The 27,599-nt window shown below is 46.5% G+C and overlaps 1 protein-coding gene across 6 annotated transcripts in view; it reads left to right on the forward strand.

Moving 5' to 3' along the window:
* The first annotated feature begins 1,880 nt into the window (after positions 1 to 1,880).
* Positions 1,881 to 27,599, forward strand: part of SGMS1 (sphingomyelin synthase 1) — a 325,673-nt gene continuing 299,954 nt past the window's right edge. For 5 of the 6 annotated variants that reach the window (XM_066244178.1, XM_066244179.1, XM_066244177.1 and 2 more), the window contains exon 1: positions 1,881 to 2,150. The gene's annotated coding sequence lies outside the window, so the exon portion shown is untranslated. Of the gene's footprint in view, positions 2,151 to 2,737; positions 2,762 to 27,599 lie in introns of those variants that run through there. The other variant, XM_066244180.1, reaches the window with a different exon arrangement.

Consider the following 27,599-nt stretch of genomic DNA (forward strand, 5'->3'; position numbering starts at 1 on the left):
AAAACATCAACTGAATTTCAGTTACTTTAGAACCCATGTGACAAGGGCACTTTCTCAATCTCCCTGAGAAGTGCTGTCTAGTGTCAGGGGAAGAAGCCAGAAAAGCCGGAGTGGAGGAGGACAAGTGGAGGACGCGATATAAAGCCTGCACTGAAGTCAGACTGGTGGCTGGGTTTGACTTTCCCACTGCTCACTGTCTTTTATGGTCCACTATATAACAACATTTCAATGCCACGTTTGTAAAGTGTGCCGCTGGAGGCTTAGCTGAAATAAAATGTCTAGAACTACCTGGAGGGCTTGTTAATGAGTCTGTAGCGTCCCACCCTTCGAAGTTCCCTTTCTGTAGGTCTAGAATTTGGCAATTCAAACAAATTATCCTAAGATGGTGACAAGGGTGATACTAAAATCACAGGAACCGCAAATGCTTTCGTGACAGGAGCTCCGTGAATCTTAATTATTAATATCACCACCCTCGTTCTCCGTAAAGGGCTGTGGGATAGATACTGCACTGCAGGGAAAAGTGATGGACTCTCTTCCAGATGTTTCTGCCAACACAACACACCTCTGTAGGCAATAGGTTAGAACAAGAAGGCAGCTGGAGCTGCGGTGTCACTGTCTTGCGAAAGGGGATCCCTTTCTTCAACTTCCACTTCTGCGGGAAAGTAGAAGCCACCGGCCCGGGAGTCTGCCCTCTGCATTTCACAGAGGTTTATTCCCCACCGGCGGGAGCCTGCCCTCCCCATAAGCCTAGAGTTAGTGCCTCGGGCGGGCGGAGGCAGGTGCGGAGCGGACGCTACAGCCCCGCGGGCGGGCGTGGCGAGGAGAAGGGCGCTCTGCTCCAATCCCATCGCTCTGGGTCCGCTCACCGCCCGCGGCCCGATGGCCAGGCGGAAGATGGCTGCCCGAAGCGCCACGGACAGTCACGTGTCACGGCGATAACGCCGTGCGCCCCCTCCCCCGCCAGTCGAGTCTTAAACACTGTGAGAGGCGCAACCCAGGGTAACCTTTCCTTACTGGCGTCTCGCCCGCCCGGGAGGGCCAGGGAGGGAGGGTGCCCTGGTGCAAGGCTACCTCTCCCCGCCGCCCGCCCCTAACCCTTCGAAGAAAACCTTCCTTTGGGCAACCTGCACTAGATCCGGCTACTGGGCATGCGCAGTGTTTCATCCTAAATAACCGCTCTCCGGGTTTTCTCCGCAACTCCGAGGGGCTGGCGGGGGTGGGGCCCGGACGGGGCGGGGCGGCCCTGAGGCGTCCAGAGTCTCCCCGCACAGATTACAGCTTGTCCCGCCTTCCCAGCCCCGACTGGCTTCGAGAGGGTGGTCCCGCAGGTGGCCAGCTTTGAGGATATGAGAGTCTGGATAGAGATCTGAGAATGGTCTGTAGAGTCCTAGGCCTGCCCCTTTTTAATGAATGTTCAACCAGGAGTTAATCACAAGTGTCGCAGCTCTGAGACTGGGTGGGGAAGAAAATCCTCGGTAGCTCGCAAACTCATGCCCCAGAGCTCGGACTCCAGGAGGCCGACTTTGGGTTCGCTGTTCTGACCAGCTCTAGCTCTTTAACTCGCCGCTCAGCCCCAAGTAGTATTACCGCCTCCGACCCTGAAACTCGGCTCCGTCTGGCCCCAATAAACGGCACCCTAAAATTGTGCAAGCTGGCCTTTCTCGTCGTTGGGGAAAACGTTTGCCTCTCGAGCTTCCATTACTCAAAAAGCAAAGGAGACAAACCCCAGCAGCCCCTTGGTGCGCAATCGGCCTGGGTGCCCCTGGGTCCGGGGAAGAGCCCCCTGCGGACACCGCCCCGCCCCTCCTCCCCACCCTGTCCCCCGGCCGCCGCGAACACCCGGAGGAGCGGATCTGTGTCGCGCGGGAAGCCGGGCCGGCTTGGGCAGCGGACTGGGCATGCTCGGCAGCCCGGGAGGCTCACGGTGGCAAGTCGGAAGCGTTCGCACCAGGGAGGCAGCGGCTGGGGCAGCGGCGGCGGCGGCAGGGGCACAGACGAGAGCGGGAACGGCCAGGGAAAGCTGCTTGCCTCTGGCGCCCGGCGAGAGCGCGGTCCAGGTGCAGATCTCCGACGCTGCCCTGCCCCGGATTTCATCCCGCGGTGGGGGGCTCGGCGAGCGGAATTCCGGCGGCGGCTGCGACTCGGTGCAAGTGAGTCCTGGAGCAGGGGAGGGGGGGCGGAAGAAAGCCGATCTCTAGGGGCCGATCGGACACCCGTCACACGGGCCTGGCCAGGCTCCCGGGAGCGGAGTGCGGCTAGCTGGAGGACGAGGGGGCGTGAGCACAGCCCGCGCCGTGCCGCGCGCGTACCTGGCCGGCGCTCCCCCCGCGCGGCCGCCCCAGTGGGTGGGCGCAGGGGGCGGTCCGGTGTTCCCACCGCCCCGCGGCCAGCCTCAAGAAATTGGAGGGGGCGGGCAGCCTGCAGGGGCCCCCGGACCAAGTTGTGGCGGGGAAGAAGGAGGGGCGTCAGTGGGCACCTTTTTCAGAGGTGCTGCGTGCAGACTGGAAGACTGCCCACTGTCTGATCGGGGCGAGCGGACGGTGGCGGGGCCAAAGAATTGGGGGACTGGTTGCCCTCGGGAAGTGGATGGGCCGGGGTCTGGAGACCCGCAGGGACCAACCCCAAATCGCAGCCCCACCCCCACGCTCCGGGCGGCGGTGTGACAGTTGGTCCCTCCGGGCCAGATCGCAGCGGCCCAGGCGCCCAGCGTTTCGGGATCCTCCCTCTCCTCTCACCCCCGTCCCCCGCGGCTACATAGCAGGTGGGACCCTATTCCCCCGAGGAGCAAGCTTTCCTCCACAGGACGCTAAACAGCCTTTAGGTAGGAGGAGGCTCTAAGATCCCGCTGGGCTGCCCCCGATGGATAAGGGTGTTTAGGGGTGAGGCCTTGAGGAGCCCAGGGCAGCCAGGGACTGACAGTCTCTCTGGGACGCGGTTCTCCCGTTGAGTAAAAGGTCTCCGCGATTCAGAGGGGCTTGTCAAGGGCAGAGCGGCGACAGCAGCGGCTGTGTCTCCCACGGTCTTAACCCAGACTCGGGCTTGCAGCTTCTTCTGGTGGGCCGAGTAGGAGTCCTGGTCCATCTAACGGATTCAGTCTGGCGCGTTCTGGTTAACGCTTGTTTCCCTCTTGGGAATCGCGAGTAAAAATCGGGACAAGGGTTGACATGTATGGAGGGAGTGAAGCGCATCCGTGCAGGTGCTTCTCAGATGTTTCTTTTCACCTTCAAACAGTACAGACTTCCGCTGTACACACTTATGAAACCAAGGGTGAAGGCTGCTCTCTGAAAGGGAAGTTTATTTTCTGTTATGAAGCCTGCCTACTCTTTTAGCTCCTTTGACATTTACCTTCCTGCACCTTAAAAGCTGTTTGGACAGGTTATTTTGCTTTCAGATTTGGTGGTGTTTCCGGTTGGCTGCCTAGATATGGAAGTGTTAAATGCCTGTCATGGTGTGCTGTGAACTCCCTTCCTGGCTTTGGGGGTTGAACATTCAAGAGGGAATGAGTGGGCAGAAAGAGAGGAGTGGGCTGGCGACGTAGCAACGGGTTGGGAGTTGCCTAGGGCCAACCAGACTTAAAGGGGTTGGCGGCTGTTTTGGCCTTTGCAGGAGGGTGTTTTATTGGTCGGGGTGTAAGATGTCCACGGGAGAAGCCAGGCGGGGGATGGGTCCCTGCCTGGTCAGTGCTCCAAGGGAAGCCCAGGGTTGTTTGGTGATTCAGCAGGTGGCAGTCTTCCAGCTCTGGAGCCATGCCTTGTCCAAGCAAGCCAGCGAGTCAGCGGCTGCAGCTTGTGCCTGCTGTTGGCGGTGCCAACTTTGGGGGAACCTCCACGAGCCAGGTTCTACCTATAGCAGTTCACTTTTCAGACCTGCTTTCTGTAGGTCTGGAGGCCCTGTTCTTTTGGGTTTCATCACTGGGTATGTTAGACTATGTAACATGTTTTTGAATCTCTTTAGTTCTGTGACATGCTGGATAGCAGGAGGTGGCAGCTGCCACCATGCAGTTTAAGTAGTTGCAGAAAATGATAGCAATATGCAAAGCAGAGAAATGGTCTCTTCCTTATTTTTCTGCTTAATATACTAGAAATATATACTTAATAGACTAGAAATGTACATTTTAAATAAAATAGTAAGATGTATTTCTGTAACTCTTCAGTGCTGGCAGCCGCTACTTCAAATATCAGAAAGCATTTTAAAAAGTTAATTCGAGCCCTGGCACTGGAGCCTCAGTTGGTTAGAGCGTTGTCCCAACATGCCAAGGTTGTGGGTTTCATCCCTGGTCAGGGCACATACAAGAAGGAACCAATGAATGCATAAGTAAGTGGAATGACAAATACGTATTTCTCTCTCTCTGTCCCTCTCTTCCTCTCTGTCTCCAAAATCAGTAATTGAAATAAAAAATTCAAGGGGTGGATTAAACTGACATTAAAGAAACACAGTTATCCTAAGTGTCTTATTCATTGGAATAACTCGAGTATCTTGCGCAGCGCCTAACTTGAAGAGACTCAACAAATGCTTATTCAGCTGTAATTTTAAAATGTTTTCAGAACAGAAGTTTGTCAGTAAGTTTTGACACAAATAACCTTGTATGTTTTCTTAAGTCAGAATTGCCTGTGTTGACCATAAACATTCAATTTTTAGCTAAAAAACTCAACCGTTTTACTTTCCCCCCTAATTTTCAAATTGTGGCAGATCTACACCTCAGCTGGAAAAACGTGGGCTGCTTTGCTAACATATCTCATGAAAACCTAAAGGACTCTTATATATAGCTGTCATGCATTTTTTTTAAACTAAAAAGTACACCTGCTGCCTATCAATTATTTATTTATTTATTTATTTATTTATTTTTGTATTTTTCTGAAGTTGGAAATGGGGAGGCAGTCAGACAGATTCCCGCATGCGCCCGATAGGGATCCACCCAGCATGCCCACCAGGGGGTGATGCTCTGCTCCTCTGGGGCGTTGCTCTGTTGCAACCAGAGCCCTTCTAGCGCCTGAGGCAGAGGCCACAGAGGCATCCTCAGCACCCAGGCCAACTTTTCTCCAATGGAGCCTTGGCTGCAGGAGGGGAAGAGAGAGACAAGAGAGGAAGGAGAGGAGGAGGAGGGGTGGAGAAGCAGATGGGCGCTTCTCCTGTGTGCCCTGGCTGGGAACCGAACCTGTGACTCCTACACGCCAGGCCGATGCTCTACCACTGAACCAAGCTGCCAGGGCGATCAATTATTATTAACAAGGCTTTATTTTATACAAAGCATTTCAGGAAAACCCTAGAATTCCCAAAACTCTACCTTCCAATGAAAAATGCTGCTGTAGAAAAGACAAAACAACGTCTGAGGATAAAAATTCAGGTTTGTGTGCATGGGGGTAATCTTCAGTCCTTGGGGAGGTGGAAGTGTTTGATCAGCTCATTCTTCTGTATTTTACCTTCACTATTCTGCCCTTTCTTCTAGTGTAGCTATTTCTTCTTCCCCTAAAGACATACTTTCCTGGTATGGGCTATTGCCAGAAGGATCTGTTTCATTTTCTTACAGAAATTCAGTAAGTGGGGATTATTCTTTTCTGATTGTCCCGTAAACTTTCCCACCACTTTATATGGTACACTGATGGCCCTTGGAAAAAGCTGTGGCCAGTCTGTCATGGTGGGGACATGACAGATTATAAATGGCCTTTTCTTTGCCTTTTTTAGATGGTATCTGTAGTCATAGCAATCTCTTCTGGAAGTCCTGTTATAGCATTTCTGGTCTTAAGGATTTTGGATTCTCTTGGTCAGGAATATAAATGATCATTTATCATCGATCACATTCCAAGAATTTTGGCTGTGAAATTACTTTAATAAGCTACTTAATCACCAAAGAACCATATTTTGGATGAGCCCATTTGGATGTGGGAGTTGGGAAGCAGTGTTGGATATGGGTGAGGGGAGAGAGAAGAAAGCGGAAGAGCTAGTGGGGATAGGAAGATGACTTGGTTTTGTAACTGTGACTTCTTATTTCAGTAAGATGGAATGGAGTGGCTGATCCACAAGTGTGGCTTAGTCTCCACTGGAGTGCTATTTTCTCTTCCCAAGTCCTCTTTATCTCCACAGATAAACTCATGACACGCAGACAAACGGAAAAGAGACATGGACACAGAGCTAGACACATCCCTTTTGCCAAAAGCCAAGAGCCCCAGCTTCTTTTAAAATACTAATATGTCAAAGAGGGAGAATCCAGGGCTCAGTTGCAGGTTGCATTCTGGGGGCTTGAAATCACTCCAAGCTTGTATTTCAGAAATATCCCCCTTTCCTCTCTCAGGCAAGCTGATATGTTCCCTTGACCTGTAAAGCCCTGGGGCTTTAACTAAGTAAACATTGCATGTAAATACAGTAGAGTGGGCATTTAGAGATAGCTTTGGTGTTTTTGTTTGTTTTTTGCTTAAACAAAAGAAATTAATTTTCTCATAATTATAGAGGCTGGAATCCCAAGATCAGTAGAGTTGTTTCTCCTGAGGCCTCTCTCCTTGGCTTGCAGATGGCCACCTTCTTACTGTGTCCTCACAGGGCCTTTCCTCTGCACACCTGAATCCCTGGCATCTCTTCCTCTTATAGGGAGGGACAAGAGTCCTATTGGATGAGGCCTACCCGTCTGACCTCATTTGACCTTAATTATCTTTTTAAAGGCCCCATTTTCAAATACACTCCTATTATAAGGCGGAGAGGCTAGGTGGAGAAAGCCAGACTTGTTGGATTATGAAATGCATGAAAATGAGGGAGAAGGCTATCAGGGGGCCAGGAGAATAAAGGGATTGGATTAATATTGATTTAACTCTTACCCGGCACTCCATGTGCCTTTGCCTACTAGAATGTCTGCCTGGATGTCCCACAGGCACCTGATAATCATTAAGTCCCAAGTTAAATTCATTCCCCTCGGCCTGTGGTGGCGCAGTGGATAAAGTGTCGACCTGGAATGCTGAGGTCGCCGGTTCGAAACCCTGGGCTTGCCTGGTCAAGGCACATGTGGGAGTTCATGCTTCCTGCTCCTCCCCTCTTCTCTCTCTCTCTCCAATAAAAATGAATAAATAAAATCTAAAAAAATAAACAACAACAACAAAAAAATTCATTTCCCTCTCCAGCCCTCCACCCTGTGAATAGCACCACCCCTCATCCAGGGATTTTCACGTTTTATCTCATTCAATTCTCACATCTATCCGTGAAGTAGAAATGATCACCCCTAGTTAAGATGTGAGGAAACTGAGGCTCAGAGAGGCCCAGTGTAATAGTATGCTAGGGATTCTGTAACAAAATACCACAGTCTGGATGGTTTAAACAACAGAAATGAATTATCTCATAACTAGAGAGACTGGCATCCCAAGCTCAAGATGTCAATAGAGTTGGTTTCTTCTGGAACCTGTCTCCTTGGCTTGCAGATGGCCACTTTCCTGCTGTGTCCTAACGTGTCCTTTCCTCTGTGCTGGCTTTGATGAAAATCTTTTACCTTCTGGTGCTGAGAATTGGTTAACATTCCTCAGTTTTGTTTTTTTTTTTTAACAGAGACAGAGAGAGTCAGAGAGAGGGATAGACAGGGACAGACAGGAACGGATAGATGAGAAGCATCAATTATTAGTTTTTTGTTGCGCATTGCAACACCTTAGTGTTCATTGATTGCTTTCTCATATGTGCCTTGACCATGGGCCTTCAGCAGACCGAGTAACCCCTTGCTCAAGCCAGCGACCTTGGGTCCAAGTTGGTGAGCCTTGCTCAAACCAGATGAGCCCGTGCTCAAGCTGGCGACCTCGGGGTCTCGGACCTGGGTCCTCAGCATCCCAGTCCGACACTCTATCCACTGCACCACCGCCTGGTCAGGCACATTCCTCAGTTTTTGGCACAAAATTCTCTCCCTGTGCAATGCCTCTTTCTTGTTTTATTTTTTTCTCCTTTTTTCTCACTCCTATTCCCCTCTCCACCAGAGGAGCCTCTTCTCATGTGTTGGATATGTTCTTGGGCATATCTGTATTTTTGTTAAAGATTTTGTGTGTGTTTTCAATTTACATAAGTGATTACATAAGTGATACTGACTATAGATTTTATTTGTTTTATTTTTCATTCAACATTCAAACTATTTTATTAGGGAAATTTTCAGACATTCATAAAAGTCCAAAGACATTCATTCAGTCCATGTTTTATTTGTGAGATCTATGTTAGTGTAGGTTTATCTAGTACTGCTGCTTTGTATGGCTGGCCTGCTGTGTACCCACTTAAAACTTACCCATTTCTCTAGTGATGGATACTTAGCTCGTCCCCACTCCTGCTAGTGGGAGCAAAGCTGTGATGAATATCCTTTTGCAGTCTCTCCTTTTTTTTTTTTTTTACAGAGACAGAGAGAGAGTCAGAGAGAGGGATAGACAGGGACAGACAGACAGGAACGGAAAGAGATGAGAAGCATCAATCATTAGTTTTTCGTTGCAGCACCTTAGTTGTTCGTTGATTGCTTTCTCATATGTGCCTTGACCGTTGGGCTACAGCAGACCGAGTAACCCCTTGCTTGAGCCAGGGACCTGGGTGAGCTTTTGCTCAAACCAGATGAGCCCGCGTTCAAGCTGGCGACCTCGGGGTCTTGAACCTGGGTCCTCGGCATCCCAGTCCGATGCTCTATCCATTGCGCCACTGCCTGGACAGGCCTGTTGCAGTCTCTTAATGAGCTTGTGAGAATATCTCTAGAGTAGTGGTTCTCATAGTGGTCCACACCCAGCAGCAGCATCATCACCTGGGAACTTATAGAAATGCAGATTCCCAGGCCCCAACCTAGATATCTTGAATCAGAAAACCTGGGGGCACACTCCATCAATTTGTATTTTAACATGCCCACCCTGGAGATTCTAACACATGGGGAAGTTTGAGAACCTTTACCCTAAGGGTGCAACCCAGGAGTGCAAGCACACTTGTTTTTACCAAACACTACCGAATTATTCTCCAGTGTTGCTGATTTGGTTGACACTTCTACATCAGTGCATGAGGGCTTCTGATTTCCCTCATCCTCGCTAGTGGTACATATTCATTGTCTTTCTAATTTTACCAATATTTGATGGCTTTAAGGTGGCATCTTGTTTTAATGTGACTTTATTAGTGAATTTGAGCATCTTTTTTTTTCTTTTTCTTTAGGAGAACGGATAGACAGGGACTGACAGGAAGAGAGAGAGTTGAGAAGCATCAACTCATAGTTGCGGCACCTTAGTTGTTCATTGATTGCTTTTTCATATGTGTGTGTGTGGGGGGGGCTCCAGCAGAGCCAGTGACCCCTTGTTCAAGCCAGCAACCTTGGGCTCCAGCCAGCAACCTTGGGCTTAAGCCAGCGACCATGGGGTCAAGTCTATGATCCCACACTCAAGCCGGCAACCCCCATGCTCAGCTGGTGAGCCCGTGTTCAAGCTGGCAACTTTGGGGTTTTGATCCTGTGTCCTCAGTGTCCCAGGCTGACGTTCTATCCACTGTGCCACCACCTGGTCAGGCTGAGCTTCTTTCAGTATATTTGTTAGCTATTTCAGTACCTTTGACCAGCTTTAGTCTGTTTTTATAATCATTTAATTTGCAGATGTTCCTTAACTTTGTCAATGGTAACTGTCAGAAATTTTTAGTTTTGATATAGCCCAAATCCATTAATTTTTTTGCCTTATATTGCACTTCAGGAGTCTTAAGATGTTCTTCCTTACTCCAGGATTACAAAGATACTCTATATTTTGATCTGTCAGCTTTCTATTACCTTTTACAATGAGGGCTTTCAACTCTTGAGGTTTATCTTCATCAATGGCATAAAGAAGGAACCTGGCCGGATGACTCAGTTGGTTAGAGCACCCTCCTGAGGTGCAGAGGTTGCTGGTTTAATCACCAGTCAGGGCAACTAGAGGAACAGATCAATGTTCCTGCCTCGCCGTTTCTCTCTTTCTCCCTTCCTTTCTCTCTAAAATCAGTAAAATAAATGTTAAAGATAAAAAATGGAATCTAGTTTTATTTTTTTTCCTTTCCATTTTGTGAGCCAGTTTCTCCCAAATCATTTATTATACAGTGTATTCTTTTCCTAATATTTGTGTGTGTGTGGAACATCTTTTATCATACATCAGGTTCTCACATGCACTCACCAAATCTATCTCTTCACTTTGCATATGGTACATCCATGTGCAATTTGATGAATTTTGACAAATGTACATACCCATGAAACCACCAGAACCAAATACAAAGCATTTTTATTGCCCCCAAACTTCCCGTGGGTCGCTTTGCCTTCCATCCTTCTCTTTGTCCCCAGACTCTGGTAACCAATGGTCTATTTTCTGCCACTATAGATTCATTTGCATGTTCTAGAATTTTATATAAATGGAACCATCCAGTATGGTACTTGTTGTGTGTTTGATTCCCGTCACTCAACGTAAGATTTTAAAAATCCTTTTAAAAAATTGTGGCAAAGTAGACATAACATATTTACCATTTAACAATTTTTAAGTGTACAATTGAGTGGCATTAAGCACATTCACATTGTTGTGCAACCATCACTTCTGTCTATTTCAGAACTTCTTCACTTCAGATTGAAACACTGTTCACATTAAATTCAACATACTGATTTTGAGATTCTTCATGAGGTGTCTGCTTCTGAGTTCTCTATTCTGTTCCTATCTATCTGCCAGATTATTATTATTTTATTATTATTATTATTATTATTATTTTGTATTTTTCTGAAGCTGGAAACGGGGAGAGACAGTCAGACAGACTCCCGCATGCGCCCGACTGGGATCCACCCGGCACGCCCACCAGGGGCGAAGCTCTGCCCACCAGGGGGCGATGCTCTGCCCCTCCGGGGCGTCACTCTGCTGTGACCAGAGCCACTCTAGCGCCTGGGGCAGAGGCCAAGGAGCCATCCCCAGCGCCCGGGCAATCTTTGCTCCAATGGAGCCTTGGCTGCGGGAGGGAAAGAGAGAGACAGAGAGGAAGGAGGGGGGGGGTGTGGAAAAGCAAATGGGCGCTTCTCCTATGTGCCCTGGCCGGGAATTGAACCCTGGTCCCCCGCACGCCAGGCCGACGCTCTACCGCTTAGCCAACCGGCCAGGGCTGCCAGATTATTTTTTATCATAGCTTTGCAGAGTGTTTTATATGGAAAGGTGAGCTCCTAATTTGCTTTTCTTTTTCAGAAAGTGGTTATTTGTGGACTTTTGTTCTTCTGGATACATTTTGTAACGGTGGTCAAGTTCTCAACAAAATCCTAGAAATGTGATTGGCATTGCATGGAATATATAATCTAAGGGGCGGGGGGAGAATTGATCCCTTTTCTATTCTAATATTGGGATTCTTTCAATGAATGTGATTATCATTCCATTTCATGTTAACATTTTTAAAAAAGGTAATAATGTTGGTTTGAGGAGCATTTGAGTCTGGCTTCTTAGTCTGAACCTTAGAGGAAGGCAGGGTAGGGGTTTTGGATCTTGTTTTAACCTTGGTTTTCTACTCACCAGTCTGGAGTGACACTGGGTGTTACTCACCTTTTGTAGCCCTAGGTCTTTTGTCATGCAAACTGAATCCCAACAGCCTCCCCTAGGAGGCTGCTGAGGGGACTACAGGGCTTGAAACAGTTGCCACTCAGTGGATGTTGGTGTAATACAGGGGTCCCCAAACTTTTTACACAGGGGGCCAGTTCACTGTCCCTCAGACCATTGGAGGGCCAGACTATAAAAAAAACTATGAACAAATCCCTATGCACACTGCACATATTTTAAAGTAAAAAAACAAAACGGGAACAAATACAATATTTAAAATAAAGAACAAGTAAATTTAAATCAACAAACTGACCAGTATTTCAATGGGAACTATGGGCCTGCTTTTGGCTAATGAGATGGTCAATGTGCTCCTCTCACTGACCACCAGTGAAAGAGGTGCCCCTTCCGGAAGTGCGGCGGGGGCCGGATAAATGGCCTCAGGGGGCCGCATGTGGCCCGCAGGCCGTAGTTTGGGGACCCCTGGTGTAATACCTTCCCTAATGCTGGCTTTGAATAGTGTCAAGTTTTTTTCTTTTTTCCTACTTCTTAGGGATTGATAAGAAAGGAGTGTCAGAAAAGCAAAGTGAATTAAGCCAATCAATTACCTGTGTGTAACACTCTCTAAGTCCACATATGCCACCTGTGCTCCCACCTAGTTTTGTGGGGCTTCACAGAAAGTACAGGTAATTCCAAAGACTTTTACAGTCCAGTGGGGAAGAAAGACACATACAAGAAACAGAACTCTGTGTGACAGATGGTATATAATTAGGGATTAAGTGATGTGATGTCAGGGGAGTTATGAGAAAGAGAGAAATGCTGCTCTGTGACAATTTTGACTTGATTTGAGTAGAATTAGATTAAAGGGAGAAGAGGGACTGGTGAATCCAATTATAATTAGCATTTCTGCCAGGACTTCGAGGGCCTAGTATTGAACCTTGTGACAGTGGATTTTGTCCCTAAATTTAAGTGTCTTAAATGTCATTGCTTTGGAATCAGTGATAACAAGCGGCTTATAGATGCCTAGATGACTAGTAGCTACCTTTCTGTCATGTAATACAGTAGTTAAGAGCACTGGCTCTGGAGCTAGAGTATAGTTCAAATCTTGGCATTATTGTTTAGGAGCTGTGGGACCTTAGGCAAGTTAGGTAAACTTTGTACCTCAGTTCCCTAAGCCTCGAGGGAGGGTGCTGTAATGGCAGGTACCTCACAGGGTTGTGAGAACTACAGCAATTAACATTCGTGAGGCACTTGGTTCCTGGCACAAGGTAATCACAATATCAGTGATTATAGATGATAGTGTTCATTTTTTTTAAAGGTCAAAAAAATCATTGATTTTAGAAAGAAGAGAGAGAAATGGGGGAGGAACGGGAAGCATCAGCTCATAGTACTTGCTTCTTATGTGTGCCTTGACCTGGCAAGCCTGGGGTTTTGAACTGGCAACTTCAGCGTTCCAGGTCAGTGCTTTATTCACTGCGCCACCACAGGTCAGGAGATGTTAGCTGTTTTTTTTGTTGTTGTTGTTAGCTGTTTTTATGACTACTTTTGTTAATACTCATTGTGTTTCTTTTGTATCTTACTGGGGTATGTATGTGAGGTCTTATGCCCCAGAGTTGAGTGGCTTTTGTCCAGAAAGATCTGTTGGAGGCACAGCCCTGTAAAGTTGGCTTTCTCTGCACATTGCTGGGCACGTGGTGGGTGCTCGGGTTGTAGACTACACGAGTAAATGCTTGTTAACAGTGGGCCACATGCTGTCTCTGTCGGTCCTGGATGGCCTCAGTTGAGGCTCTGGAAAGATAGAATAGAACGTGGTTAGCCTGCAGGAAGCAAGTTTTATTTTGCTGGACTCCTATGTGTGAGTAGACAAAGCGTAATCGTAGGGATTCACATTCATTGAGGGCTAACAACCTGCCAGACCCAAGCCCTCAACCCTTGCGACTGTCCTTTGAGCTGGATATCATTACCTGCTTTTTAGAACTGAGGAGAGTGGGGCACAAATAATTTGCTCAACACAGTAGGAGTGCCCTGATAGAATTTAATGTTTGGGGCCTTTGCCAGTTGGCAGAAATGACCAGAGTAGGTGCTGTTGGTGGGGAGACGTAACTTCCATAAAGAGCTGTGAAACAGGGTAGCCCAGCAGGGCATTCCCATGACTGGAGGTTTATCAGCTTAGCTGATGGTTCTCAAATGTCAGCAGGTATCACAATCACCTGGAGGCTTGTTAAAAACACCATCTGCTGGGCACAACCCTACCAGAGTTTCTGAAACCAGTAGCTTGGGGTGGGGCCTGGTAGTTTACTCCTCCCATCCAAGTACTAACCAGACCCCACCCTGGTTAGCTTCCGAGATCAGAGGAGCCAGGGCGTGTTCAGGGTGGTATGGCCTTAGACCAGTTTACTCCTCTGACGTGTTCCCAGATGCTGTCTGAGAACCATGTTAGTGAGGAGCTGGGTATAGTCAGGTGAGCTGATTTCAGATTCGGAAATGTGAAATCTTTCTACCTCATTGTGGGGAAGCAGCTGTGTTAGGCTCGCTCGCTGGTTTACCGGCTGCAAGCTCTTTGCCTGATTAGTGCGTGAGCACCTGGCACTGTCACGCGCGGATAGTGTATGTAAGGCTATGGGTGCTTGCGCGCAGGGTGAATTGCGGACGGCGGATTGTGGACTGCCTGCTACCACTGTGAGGGGCCATTTTTGCTGTTCATTTGCCTCAGAAGAGGTTAAACCCAGTTTGCTCTTCTGCCGTTGTGAGACTTTATTAAACAGGAGTGGCCCAGCCCTTCCTGGCTCTGCGGTTCCTCTACCATCTGCCCGAATCCAATGTGGGCCTGCCTGGCCTTGGCCACCAGCATCACACTCATGAAATAAACATTGTATTCATGTGGTCCTGTTTCTCTAGAACAGCAGAAGAGTGTCTGAGCCAGTGCACAGGAGAAAGCTGCTTTACATCTCTGTGTTTTTAGCATGGCTAGGATGGAGGATGATCGGGATGGAGAGGAACTTTGGCAGTGCAGGTCAAAACTTCTTAGGAACATTGAGTGCTGTCTAATGTTATTCCATCCTAGGAAGATGCCCTGATTTGTTTTATTTTCTTTATTACGCTCCCCCAACCCCCATCATAGGCATAATAAAAGCTCCATTTTCATCATTTATGTCTTCGGGAAAATTTAAGCACAGAGAAATTAAAAGTGTCTGGAGATACGGAACCTGACAGTGGAGAGGCAGAAGAAAATCTTATTCAACCGAGTTCATTGTAGTAGGCGATCGTAGGAAGCACTTAAACAAAAAGAAAAGGGACTTGCGTACCCACCTCTAGCTGCTGTGAGGTAACGCATGCCCAGGCTTAGCACAGTGCCTGTACACAGGAAGTTACCAGAACACAAGTTTTCTGTTTTGCAATTGAGGCTGCATTTTCCTCTTTTGAACAATGTTACATGTAAAACTGTCCAATGAGAACATTTTAGAATTGAAAGACTTTGTAGGAAATCAGGACTTAGGTGACTCAGAGGAGAACAGACAAGTAAATTGTATTTGGGAGGAAACTTGGGTGTCTCCTGTGACCCCGGCAGCCAGGAAGGGCTTGTTTGCTTGGTGAGGGGGTGTGCGGAGCAGAGGGGGTGACGGGGGGCTAAGGAAGGACTGGGGAGGCCAGAGAGGCCTGTTCACATATGCAAGATGCTCTCAAGTCTGGTCTTTTTATATGGCCTGGGGCTTACAAGAGCATAGACATGTGCTAAGGGTCTGCTCTGGGCTAGACCTCCTGTTAAGCCATGAGATCCAGAGATGATCTCTTTGAGGGCCTAGCTGGAGAGACAGACCGTAGATCAATGCCATCACCACGTAGCAAGTGCAGCGTGGCAGCTATTCCCCTAGCTTCCTAGGGGCAGGGGTGTGGGCTGGGGTGGAGAAGCAGGCTGCCCGCTCCAGGTTCCCAAAGTAACAAACAGCATGTGGGATGGTAAATGATACCGTAGGTTATTATATTATAGCTGGAACTGGAAGTGATATTTTTTTTTCTTTTGTTTTTGGGGTTTCCATTTTTAGCGATATCGCTCCCACAACAGAGAGGAATCTAGCTAGGAAGCTGCGTTCTGTGAGTGGTCAGTCAGCAGAGAGAAACTGGGAACTGGAACTGCATTTCAAAACCACTTAGGAAGTCGTAGGGAGAGCATCAGAGTATACTTTCTTTGTCTTTAAAACATGTGGCTACATTTTAGCTGCTTCATAGGAATGTAAAACCTGGTGATTAGCCTGACCTGTGGTGGCGCAGTGGATAAAGCGTCGACCTGGAAATGCTGAGGTTGCCGGTTCGAAACCCTGGGCTTGCCTGGTCAAGGCACATATGGGAGTTGATGCTTCCAGCTCCTCCCCCCTTCTCTCTCTCTGTCTCCTCTCTCTCTCTCTCTCTCTCTCTCTCTGTTTCTCCCTCTCCTCTCTAAAAATGAATAAATAAAAAAAATTAAAAACAAACAAACAAAAAAACCCCTGGTGATTAATAACTTTCTTTCTTCCTTCTTTTGAGGCTCCCTTACATCCCAAACCTTTACTATGACATTTCAGTGGTCCCCTCAGTGTTTGGGAGGCTATGCCTGCAGAAGAGATCATGGAAGACCACTGTTCTTTTTAGAGAGTAGTTTCTAACTACCCGCCAAGGAAATGCCCCCAGCTGGACAATTGAGACCAACCTTAATAACTTTATCTTTAAGGTAAATTGGCTTTTTAAAGAAAGATTTTATTAAAAACAAGGTTTTATTTTATTGTCCCTCAATTTCTGGCAAAGTGCTAAATTCCTCTTTTAATTTTGTTTTCAGTGGTTTGCTTTTCTCATTTTCTTTGTCCTCTCTTTTTTTTTCTTCCTTCTTTTTCCCTTCTCCCCTTTCCTTCCTTAATAGCCTTATAGACAACATGCAAGCTAAGGCCTCCGTGCCAAACTATGACCTTGGCAAACTGTTTTTTTTTATCTGTAAATGGAGTTTGGATTGCCTGACCCTTAGCCATCTAGTCCCCAGATTCCATGAGTTCTGTGATTGTGGGACACCTGATGACAGTATCTCACGAACTCTACATCATCAGTCATTTACTATCCTGTTAATAAAAAATAATCTTATTTCAGAACTTCCTTCCCTAGTTCTATTTAGTTGCATGTCCAAAGCACTGTATAGAAATGGCACAAGTGGTTGATTCTTCACTGTTTGTGTTTTCCACATGGTGATTGATGCTACTCCTGGTAGGCTAACTCTTAATGGTGTAAATGTGGGATATTAAGCCCTTTAAAAATATCATTTGGGCCCTGGCTGGTTGTCTCAGTGGTAGAGCCTCAGCCTGGCGTGTGGATGTCCCAGGTTCAATTCCCGGTCAGGGCACACAGGAGAGGTGCCCATTTGCTTCTCCCCCCTTACCCCTCTTGTTTCTTTCTCTCTCTTCCCTTCCTGAAGCCATGGCTTAATTGGAGTGAGTTGGCCGTGGGTGGCGAGGTTGGCTGCATGGTCTCCACCTCAGGTGGTAGGAAGAGCTTGGTTGCTGAGTAATAGAGCAATGCCCCAGATGGGCAAAGCATCACCCCCTAGTGGGCTTGCCCCCTAGTAGGCTTGCCGGGTAGATCCTTCCTGGGGCACATGCAGAAGTCTGTCTCTGCCTCCCCTCCCCTCATTAAATAATAAAAAAAAGTTTCATTCAGGTACACTGTGTGAGTCCATGAAAGATATTATAACTAATGTTATATAAGGACACATTATAAGGGATGTGATGATTACAGACTGGGGTTGGAGTTCTACAGCTAAGCCGGGTGGGTGGATGATGCTCAAATCAGGAATGGAGCTCTCGGGAGTCACAGGTTTAGTGAAGGTTGAGCAGAGAAGAAAATGTCCCGGGGGCTGGGTGGTGGAGAACGCACCTCTAGAATCCAGCGCCCTGCAGAGGTGGGGAGAGGAGCTGAAGGGGATGCCCCCCTCCCAGTGGTAGCAGAGGCCAGAGAAGTCAGGAAGGGGAGAAAAACAGCAGGTGATGGGATGCTGAGAACACTTTCCTCTCCTGAGAAACAGACCAACAGTTTGGGCAGATGTCTGAAAAGGGCACGGGGTGCGGATGTTCCTGAGGCCCAAAGTGAAGAGGAGTTTATTTCCCCTGCGAAAGCTAAGGATGGGAGAGGGAAGTGTGTGTGGACAGGCAGCGTAGTGGCCGGCGAAGGTGCTCAGGCAGGTGGAGAGGAGAGGAGAGCTGCCAGGCCTGGCATGCTCGAGGAAAAGCCACAGGACCGGAAGGGGGTGGAGAAGAAACACCCTGCAGCGGAGAATCCACGGCCTCCAGCCTGAGCCAGGCTGCCCTGGTAACCTGAGATGGAGAGGGAGCAAGCAGGGACAGGTGCGACTGTCTTTTTGGGAAATTGGTTTTTTCTCATGTCAAATGGGAATAGTAAATACTGTATCACAGTGTTGTCAAGTGCCAGCCGTTGGCATGTGCCTGTGGTCGTGCAGGGCAGCGTTCTGCAGTTGTTAGGCAACCTTGGGAAGTGGCCGCAGACGGTGACCCAGAGACTGTCTGAGGAGTAGGGTGCTGGTTCCCTGTCTGCTCACTCGGGGGCATTTTGACCTTTCACTTGACTAGATGCTTCCTGAGTGAGACTTGGAGTTAGTGCAGTGGGACTGTCCCAGGGGTCCCCAAACTTTTTACACAGGGGGCCAGTTCACTGCCCCTCAGACGGTTGGAGGGCCGCCACATACAGTGCTCCTCTCACTGACCACCAATGAAAGAGGTGCCCCTTCTGAAAGTGCGGCGGGGGGCCGGATAAATGGCCTCAGGGGGCCACATGCGGCCCGTGGGCCGTAGTTTGGGGATGCCTGATCTATACCCAACTTTGTGGCCATGCATTGTTGAGATTTTCACCAGGTGGACTATAGTCCCTTCTCTTTTTTTTTTTTTTTTTTTACAATTTTTTTTTTAATTCATTTTATAGAGGAGAAGGAGAGACAGAGAGAGAGAAGGGGGAGAGGAGCTGGAAGCATCAACTCCCATATGTGCCTTGACCAGGCAAGCCCAGGGTTTCGAACCGGCGACCTCAGCATTTCCAGGTCGACTCTTTATCCACTGCGCCACCACAGGTCAGGCCTATAGTCCCTTCTCTTGTGTTTCTATCAAACCCAAGGGCCAGTCCCTCTTCCCCCTGGCTGTTAGTTCACTTTCCTCACCATCAGATCCCAAGTGCATGGAGGGTCTCATGTATGTCATTGCTCTTGTGGAAGTCTCCTCATGATGGCCTCAGTCTCTTTCCTAAACCTTTCAAACCATTGGGATGAGCAGATTTGGTTCGGATGATACTCTGAATATGGTATAGGTGTGAACCAAGAAAAGGCTTTGCCTGAGGGGAGACAGAGAGACAGACTCCTCGCATGCGCCCTGATTAGGATCCACTCGGCCACCCCGGTCTGGGGCCAATGCTCTGCCTGTTTGGAGCCATGTTTGCAAACGAGTTATTTTAGCACCTGAGGTGGAGGCTCCATAGAGCCATCCTCAGCACCCAGGGCTGACACTCGAACCACAAGCCACTGGCTGCGAAAAGGGAAGAGAGACAGAAGGGGTAGAGGAAGGGGAAGAAAAGCAGATGTTTGCTTCTTCTGTGTGTGCTGACTGGGAATCGAACCTGGGACATCCACGTGCCGGGCTGATGCTCTACCACTGAGCCAGGACCTGGAGTTTAAAATATATATATATATATATATATATATATATATATATATTAGATTTTATTTATTAATTTTAGAGAGAGAGAGAGAGAAAGAAAGAGGGAGGAAGGAAGGAAGGGAGGGAGGGAGGAAGGGAGGAAGGGAGGAAGGGAGGAAGGAAGGAGAGAAGGAAGTTTCAACTCCCATATGTGCCTTGACCAGGCAAGCCTGGAGTTTCAAACTGGTGACCTCAGTGTTTCAGGTCGATGCTTTATCCACTGCGCCACCACAGGCCATGGTGGAGTTTTCTTAGTAGTAGGGCAGACACAATAATCAAGTCAGTGAACATGTAGCATGCCAAGTGGCCAGGAGGCAAAGCCTTACCCGAGCCTCCAAGGGCTCTGCCACCCATTCACAAGGTCGGTAATTTGACATTTGCTTTTACTGCTGCTGTTGGAGTAGTGACACCTGAGTTACTCTGAAAGGCTCTACAAAGTTATCAGCAGTTGTGCTGGGCAGCATTCCAAGTTTCCATAGGGCCACGAATATGGCCGACTTTCCCCCTCCCTTTGATTATAGAAACAGACAGGATGGAATTCTTAGGAATTCTCAAGACTCCTTCTGGTCATTTGTTGTGAAGGCACTACCAGTATCCCAGGGGTTCTTATTGGGGCCCTTGGATGGGTTTCAAGAAGCCACTGAAATTAAACTTACCATTTTAGGTGTGTCTGTTTTTCTGTGACTTATGGATAGGACAGGTTCAGCTATTCCCCTGAGGAAATAAGAGAAGCTGAATGATCCGGGGTATCACGGAAGACCAGCTAACAGTGTGAGAAGGGAGGGGGATAGTGAGTGTGATGCCACAATGTGGTTTTGTTCTCCACTAAGCAAGAAAAGGAAGCTGAGCTTTGGAAGGAGAGCAGAAGACCACTTGAGCAGATGCTGCTTCTCAGATTTCCGGGTCTGATGGGCACCAAAAATAGGTCTGGAGAGGACAGGTTAGGACTTTGGTTCATGTCAAGGGCACCTGTTTTAAGACTTTCTTCTGCTTGAGAAGTCCACAGTAGTTTACCTAAACAGTATAAAGTGAAAGTCAGTTGTCCTTCATGATAAGAGTATGGGGGGTAGCTTTTAAGAGGGATGACCTAGCTCTGGCTGGAGAGCTCGGTTAGAGCATAATACCAATAGGTAGAGCATAATACCAATAGGTAAAGCTTGCCAGTTTGATCCCCGGTCAGGGCACATACAGGAACAGATCGATGTTTCTGTCTCTCTCTCTCTCTACCTTCTTCTCTCTAAAGTTAATAAATAAAAAATAATTTTTTAAAAAGAGGGATGAAAGATACACACTATTTGATCCAGTAATTCTACTACTGGGAGTTTATTTTAAGAAAGAAGAGCCTGACCAGGCGATGGCACACTGGATGAAACGTCGACCTGGGACACTGAAGACCCAGGTTCGAAACCCTGAGGTTGCTGGCTTGAGCTGGGTCTCATCTGGCTTGAGTGCAGAATCTCCAAATTGAGCACGGAATCATAGACATGACCCCATGGTCGCTGGCTTAAGCCCAAAGGTCACTGGCTTGAAGCTAAGGTCACTGGCTTGAGCCCAAGGTTACTGGCTTGATCAAGGAGTCACTGGCTTAGCTGGAGTCTCCCCCACATCAAGGCACATATGAGAAAGCAATCAATGAACAGCTGAGGTGCCACAGCTATAAATTTATTCTTCTCATCTCTCTCCCTTCCTGTCTGTCCACCCCCTTGCAAAAAAAAAAAAAAAAAAAAAAAATTAAAGAAAAAAAGAAACAATTAAGACCATTATTCATCCCAGAGTTGTTTATCAGTGAAAAGTTGGGAACCTAAATCCAGCAGGGGCAGATGAATTAAATGATGTATACCTGCACAGTGGACTTCTAGGCAACACTTAAAAATAATATCTAGAAGAATACTCATATAGAAAATATTTCTAGCCTGACCTGTGGTGGCGCAGTGGATAAAGCATCAACCTGGAAACACTGAGGTCGCCGGTTCAAAACCCTGGGCTTGCCTGGTCAAGGCACATAGGGGAGTTGATGCTTCCTGCTTCTCCCCCCTTCTCTCTCTCTCTCTCTATCTCTCTCCCCCCTCTCTATAATGAATAAATAAAATCTTAAAAGAAAAGAAAATATTTTTAGCCCTGGCCTGGTAGCTCATCTGGTTAAAGCATTGTCCTGATATGCCAAGGTTGCAGGTTTGACTTCTGGTTAGGGGACATAGAAGAATAAGCCAATGAATACATAAATAAGTGGAGCAACAAATCTATGTTTTTCTCTTTCTCTCTAAAATCAATAAAGTAAATTTTAAAAATTAAAAGAAAATTCTGAAAATATTGTTATGTGCAAAAAGATATGTACTGCTTTTGTAAAAAAAACCAACTTATTCTGGTGCCTTGCTGGGGATTGCTGACATAGTGATGAACTAAGTAGATACGGTTCCTGCCCTCAACAAGCTTACAGTCTACAAGGAAAATAGTCAAGCAAATATTGACTCTCGTGTGGCACAGCAGATAGAGCGTAGGCCTGGGATGCGGAGGATCCAGGTTTGAAATCCCGAGGTCACCGGCTTGAGTGTAGGCTCACCAGCTTGAGTGCGGGGTTGCTGGCTTGAGCGTGGGATCATAAATATGACCCCATGGTCACTGGCTTGAGCCCAGAGGTCGCTGGCTTGAAGCCCAAGGTTGCTGGCTTGAGCAAGGGGTCACTGGCTTAGCTGGAGCCCCCTGTCAAGTCAAGGCACATATGAGAAAGCAAACAATGAACAACTAAGGTGCCACAATGAAGAATTGATGATGCTTTTTTCTCTCTCTTCCTGTCTACCTCTGTCTTTTTCTTTTTCTGTCTTTCTCACTAAAATATATATTGACTTTCCTATAAAAGATTTTATAAATCCTCATAGGAGGACTAGAGGTAGTTTGACCTGTGAAGTCTGATCATGCTATGCCTGTTAAGCTAGATCCCTGACCTGATATCGCTGACGTTCTAGAAAGTCACTAAGATATCTTACTGATAGTGTCCTCTGTTGAACTGTCTTCCTTCAGTTTTCCTTTCTCCCCAACACAGTGCAAGACTCTGGGTCGAAAGGGGTGGTGGTGGTGGCGCAGTTGTTTTAGGAGTGGGCGATATTCCTGCCTACTTTCTGGCTTCTGTTCTTTGTGCTGTAGTTGTCACAAGCCTTATCACTAGCTCACCTGGAATTGCCTCTTGTTCACTGTCATCTCTCTTGGGCCTCGTGTTGTTCTTAGTCTCGGGCCTGTGAGTTACTTTGTCTGTGGTGTTCACAGCCATGGGGAGTGGTGCTTTATTCTTAGAAATCATCTGGTTTAAATCCCCTCTTGGAGCCTTGCAGTTTCTGGGTTGGAATCTGGGTATCCTGATTTTCTCAGGGCACCCTTTTCACTAGGCAACAGCTGAGGCCTCTCCCAGTCATCATAGGCATGGCTCTTCCAGGCAGATTTACTTTAAAAACTAGTAGGCATTTGAAATCAGTGACACAACAAAGCTGTAATAAAGGTTCATTCCTTCAAGGGCAAAGCAGATTTCTTGAGGAAGAAGTCAACAACTAACTGTCTTTGGTAGCGTGGCCACCTGTCACCTGTCACAGTATTGAGATAAAGTCGAAGTGCCACTGGCACCGTTTGGCAAGTTTGTGAAAGTGCTGTGGTCTTGGTGAGGTTATGCTGTGTGCCAGGCAGTCAGGCTCTTGGGGTCCAAAGCAGAAGGAGTGTGAGGCTCTGGTCTCAACAGCTAGACTGTGGAGAGGACAGCTGGAATTGGACCGAGTGACAGTGCAGTGTGATTAAGTGTTGTCTGTACTGGTGACTAGGACTCAAGGAATTTTGTCTGAAAATGTTCACAGCGGCATTTGCTGGGGAGAGCAGGTTTGTGCTGGACATGGATAAGGGGTGGCCGACCAGGGGCACCACTGACATCAGAGCCTGTGAATGGCGATCCTTGGGGTCCAGCGGTGTTCAAGGCAGTTCTGCATCTGTCTTTTCACCTAAGTTTGGTTTTTCTTTTTCTTCCTTCTCCTCCACACCCTTTTCCACTCTTACCTTTTCCCCTCCCCTTCTCCCCTACTCCTCTTCCTCTATTTAGAAAATATACAAGCAGAAAGAATATCATTCATAATCTTTCTCACCCGTAGATAGCCACTATCATTTTGGTCTATATCCCTCCAGTCTTTTTCCTATAAATACTGGATGTGTACCCAATAAACATTTTGACCAAATGCTGAAAGATGGAATGCTAAAAGGAATAGTATTGCCTAAGCTAACCCTCTCTCACTGTTCTAGAATTGACTTCTGGGATGAAGGTATAAATCTGAAATTTTACAAAAACGATCACAGAGTTGTTATTAACATTATAATGGCGGTTGGCACTGTGCTACAGGAGCTTAATGTGTTCGCAGGTGCAGGCAGTGCAGTGAGCATTGTAGTGCTGGGGTGATACTGACTTTCAGCTGAGGTGGAGGAGGGAGGAGCAAGGCTCCTGTTTATTTGGGTCTTTAAATTATTGTTATTATTTTGGCTAGCTGTCAGTATAAAACCCGGTAAGTGGTAGTCTGTCTCCAGCTTATTAGACTTTTGTAAAATAACTGGCTTTTCTCCTCTTTTAACTCCTGGAACTAAAGATTTCCTTGGTCATGCTGATCATGCAGTTTTGTTCAAGTGCCCCTTCACCTCAGCTTTGGGCAGTGCATGAATGAGGATATGTCAATAATCTCAGAAGCAGAACTAAATTTGTTGCCTGTATATGCATTTTCCCCTAATATTTTCACATGCCGCTGCTGCTTTACACAGCCAGTTGAGAGAAAAGTGCGCCCTTAAGCCCTGGCTCTGGAAGTGTGGCAGTGGAGCAGTGTAAAGGGCTTTCAAGATAACAAGCTGCCTCCAAATCTCCATCTGCATCTCGGCTTTCACTGCCTGCTCACCAATTTCAGCATATCCCCTGGAGGAGAATGACAGAATAATCTTTACAAAGAAATGTCAGCTCTCTCAAGGCACCTCAGTTTCTAATATTCGACTACTTTTCCCGAGTAACCTTGGTTGTTAGCATGCTCTTCGATATTGTTAGTAAGCATGCTATGTCGATGCTGTTATCTGCAAAGTACAGTGTTAGAATGTTCTTTTATTCAAGCCACCTTTTCAAATATGTAGTAACTGGCCATCCCACCCTATCTTTGAACATATCATATTAGGTACACGACAGAAAAAATGGTATCAAATAGGGGTGTTACCCTTGGGAGTCTTTGTCAGGAAAAGATCTTTATTCTAAGGTACCCCTGGGATGCTCACTAATTTTTGGAAATGAATGTTTTGCTCTTACCAGTAAATATTTGAGCGATGTGCCCTGTTCATATTGCTGATGTAGCCATCTTGATGTTGTGCAGTCATTGGTCATACCAGTTCCAGGGCGCCAGAAACATTTCAAGAAGGCATTCTGTTCTTCAGCCTTTAAGATTGAAACCCATGATCAGATTTTGGCCAGTTTTGGAAACTGAAGACAGTTTTGGTAAATCCTTAAATATATATAGAAATAGAAGTTTTATTTGTGTAGCTTTAAGATATATTTCTAAGATATTTCTAAGATATGACTGATAATGTTTTGAACCTAATCTGCTTTTAAAAAGTACAAGCATTTTTATTTTAATTATTAAAATATACGCACCATAAAATTTATCATTTTAACCAATTTCAGGAATACAGTTCAGTGGTATTAAGTACATTTACATTGTTTTGCAACCATGACCATCATCCATCTTCAGAATTTTTTCATTATCTCAACTGAAACATTGTACCCATTAAATAATAACTTTCCAGCTCCCAGTCTTCAGTCCTGGCAACCAACTGTTCTACTTTCTCTGTCTATGACTCTGACAATTGTAGGCCTTATATAAGTGAGTCATACAATATTTGTCCTTCTCTATCTAGCTGTTTCACTTAGCATTCTGTTTTCAGGGTTCATCCATCTGGTAGCAAATATCCTTTCTTTTTAAGGCTTAATGGTATTCCACTGCATATTTATACCATATTTTATTCATTCATTCGTTACTGGCTGCTTGGGTTGCTTCTACCTTTGACTATTGTGAATAATGCTGCTATAAATCTGTTCAAGTCAAATATCTTTAAATAGGTTTTTTTTTAATAATAATAAAATATATATCTTCTTGTGATCAGTTTTATCAGAGGGCTGCCATATCCAGGTTTGGCCAAGAAATGCCTGTCTCATTGACATGAAAACATCCAAGCACTTCACCAGTATTGGGCTGAAAGCATTAGTGTTTGCCTGAGGTCAAGAGAGCAGTTGCACAGTACTTCAGAGCAGCCTCCCCAGTGAACTTGGCAGCAGCCTTGAGTAAGCCCTGTCAGGGTTCTTGGAAAACAGCCTGGTGTTTTCATATCTTTTGCTCTGATAGCTCTTGCCTGTCAGTACCTCAAGAGGGAAAACCTGCCAATAGTGTTGGTTCTTCAACTCAGTCTTAGCTGGTAAAATTCTCATCAGAATTCTTGCTGGATCTGCAGATGCGATTGACCCTGTCTCACTGAGGCCACTAAGGAATTTCTGTTTAGGGAGGACCGTCTGGTTGGAAGGGGAACTGAGGTTCTGGGCTGCAAGCTGTGTGCATGCAGCAAGCAGTCTTGATTTAAACCTGTGTGTTTTCCCAAGTCTGTGGGTTGGAAGAGACCTGATGGGTTATAGAGAGCAGCACATTCTCTGTAGACTCTTCTCCGTGGTCTGCTGGCTTGGTGCACAGTAACCTGCAGCGACATAATTGAGGTACTTTTTTGCAGAGATGTAGGAAATTGAGGTTAGCCTCCTGTTTTGTGGTAAGAGAAGTGAGATGTTTTGTACTTTTATAGGTTAGATAAGAATCACATATGACTAACCATGGTTTAAACAGTGCCAGTCAACCGTGTTTATACTGCCCACATTTTCTAGAGGCACACGACCTATCAGAAGAGGAGTGCCCCTTTGTGAGTTTACTGAGAGCATTGTGAATTTTATTTTTATATTAAAAGTCTTTTTCTTGCTTTATGATCTTTTATGTTTAATCATATTTTGGCATCTCTCTTGGTCTTTTTACTGATAGAGGTAGGTGTGTGTGTGTGTGTGTGTGTGTGTGTGTATGTGTATTTGTAGAGTTCTGGAGAAAATCCTTGCTTTAAGTAGATGACCTCTAGAACAAAGTAACATACATGTTTGACAGTCATATCACTTTTGGCAATCAGTCAAATATTCTACTTCAAAGAATAAGTGTAATACTGCCTGAATAAATTTTTTGGTTTAGCATGCAAGATATAATCAGTGGTACATTTCTGGGAAAAAAGATAATTGGTATACTTTTGTACCACTGGAATGGTGAGTGTAGGTCATTCACCTGGCATTGCATCAGCTTTCTAGGTGGACGGCATCCGGTTTACACTTGAAGTCTGTTTCAAGTTATGTGTTTGGTGATTGACTGCAAATGTGATTTCAGAGTGTAGAACCTGCTGCAGAGTGGCTCTCTGGTGAGTCCTACTTGTAGTTCTGGTTGGGTTGGAGGAGGTGGTGTTGAGAGCTTGGCAGAGAGGCGGAGTGCTGCTGTGTGCCGCTGACAGGCCAGTGATACCCAGTGCTCTTTGTCTTGACTGCTGCTGGGTGTGTTAGGGGAAAGTGGGCCCCACTCTCAAGGAGGTTTTGGTCAAAAGAGGGACATGAGCAAATGTCTCGACTATACTCAGTGTCTGTGGCTTCAATCTTCTATGGGCCCTTTTAATCTGAACCTCCCTGGGCCACTCCAGTGAGATTGCTAATATGGCGTTACTCGGACCCTACAGCTTTGAATGCTTCCTCCTCCTCCTCCTCCTTGGTTGTTGTGGAACACCCTTTCATTTCCTTTACCTCTTTGCGTCTTTGAGGCTCTCTATACTTCTGGTCCGTTTTATCTTCCTTGTGATTTCTTCTTCCTTGTGATTTCTTCTTTTACACGTGTAAATGTGTGACATCCAGCCCTGTGATGTGCAGGCTCAGGCAGGGGGAGCCTTTCTTTGAGGTGGGGTGAAGCTGGTAGAGTGCTGTGATTACACTGTTCGGTTATGACTCAAAAAAGTTTCTATTATCTGGGACAGTGGTAGTCAGCCTGGTCCCTACTGCCCTCTAGTGGGCATTCCAGCTTTCATGGTGGGCGGTAGTGGAGCAACCAAAGTATAAATAAAAAGATAGATTTAACTATAGTAAGTTGTTTTATAAAGATTTATTCTGCCAAACTTAGCGAAAATCCAACATAAAGTACTTGGTAAGTAATTATTATTATATGCTTTAACTTGCTGTAACTCTGCTTTATAAATTTTATAAAGTAAAGTTACTTCCCTACTTTATAAATCACCATTACTGTAGAACCGGTGGGCGATTAGAAAATTTTACTACTAACAGAGATAC

This window comes from Saccopteryx bilineata, chromosome 9 (genome assembly GCF_036850765.1).
Source record: "Saccopteryx bilineata isolate mSacBil1 chromosome 9, mSacBil1_pri_phased_curated, whole genome shotgun sequence".
In the NCBI taxonomy this organism is placed as follows: domain Eukaryota; kingdom Metazoa; phylum Chordata; class Mammalia; order Chiroptera; family Emballonuridae; genus Saccopteryx; species Saccopteryx bilineata.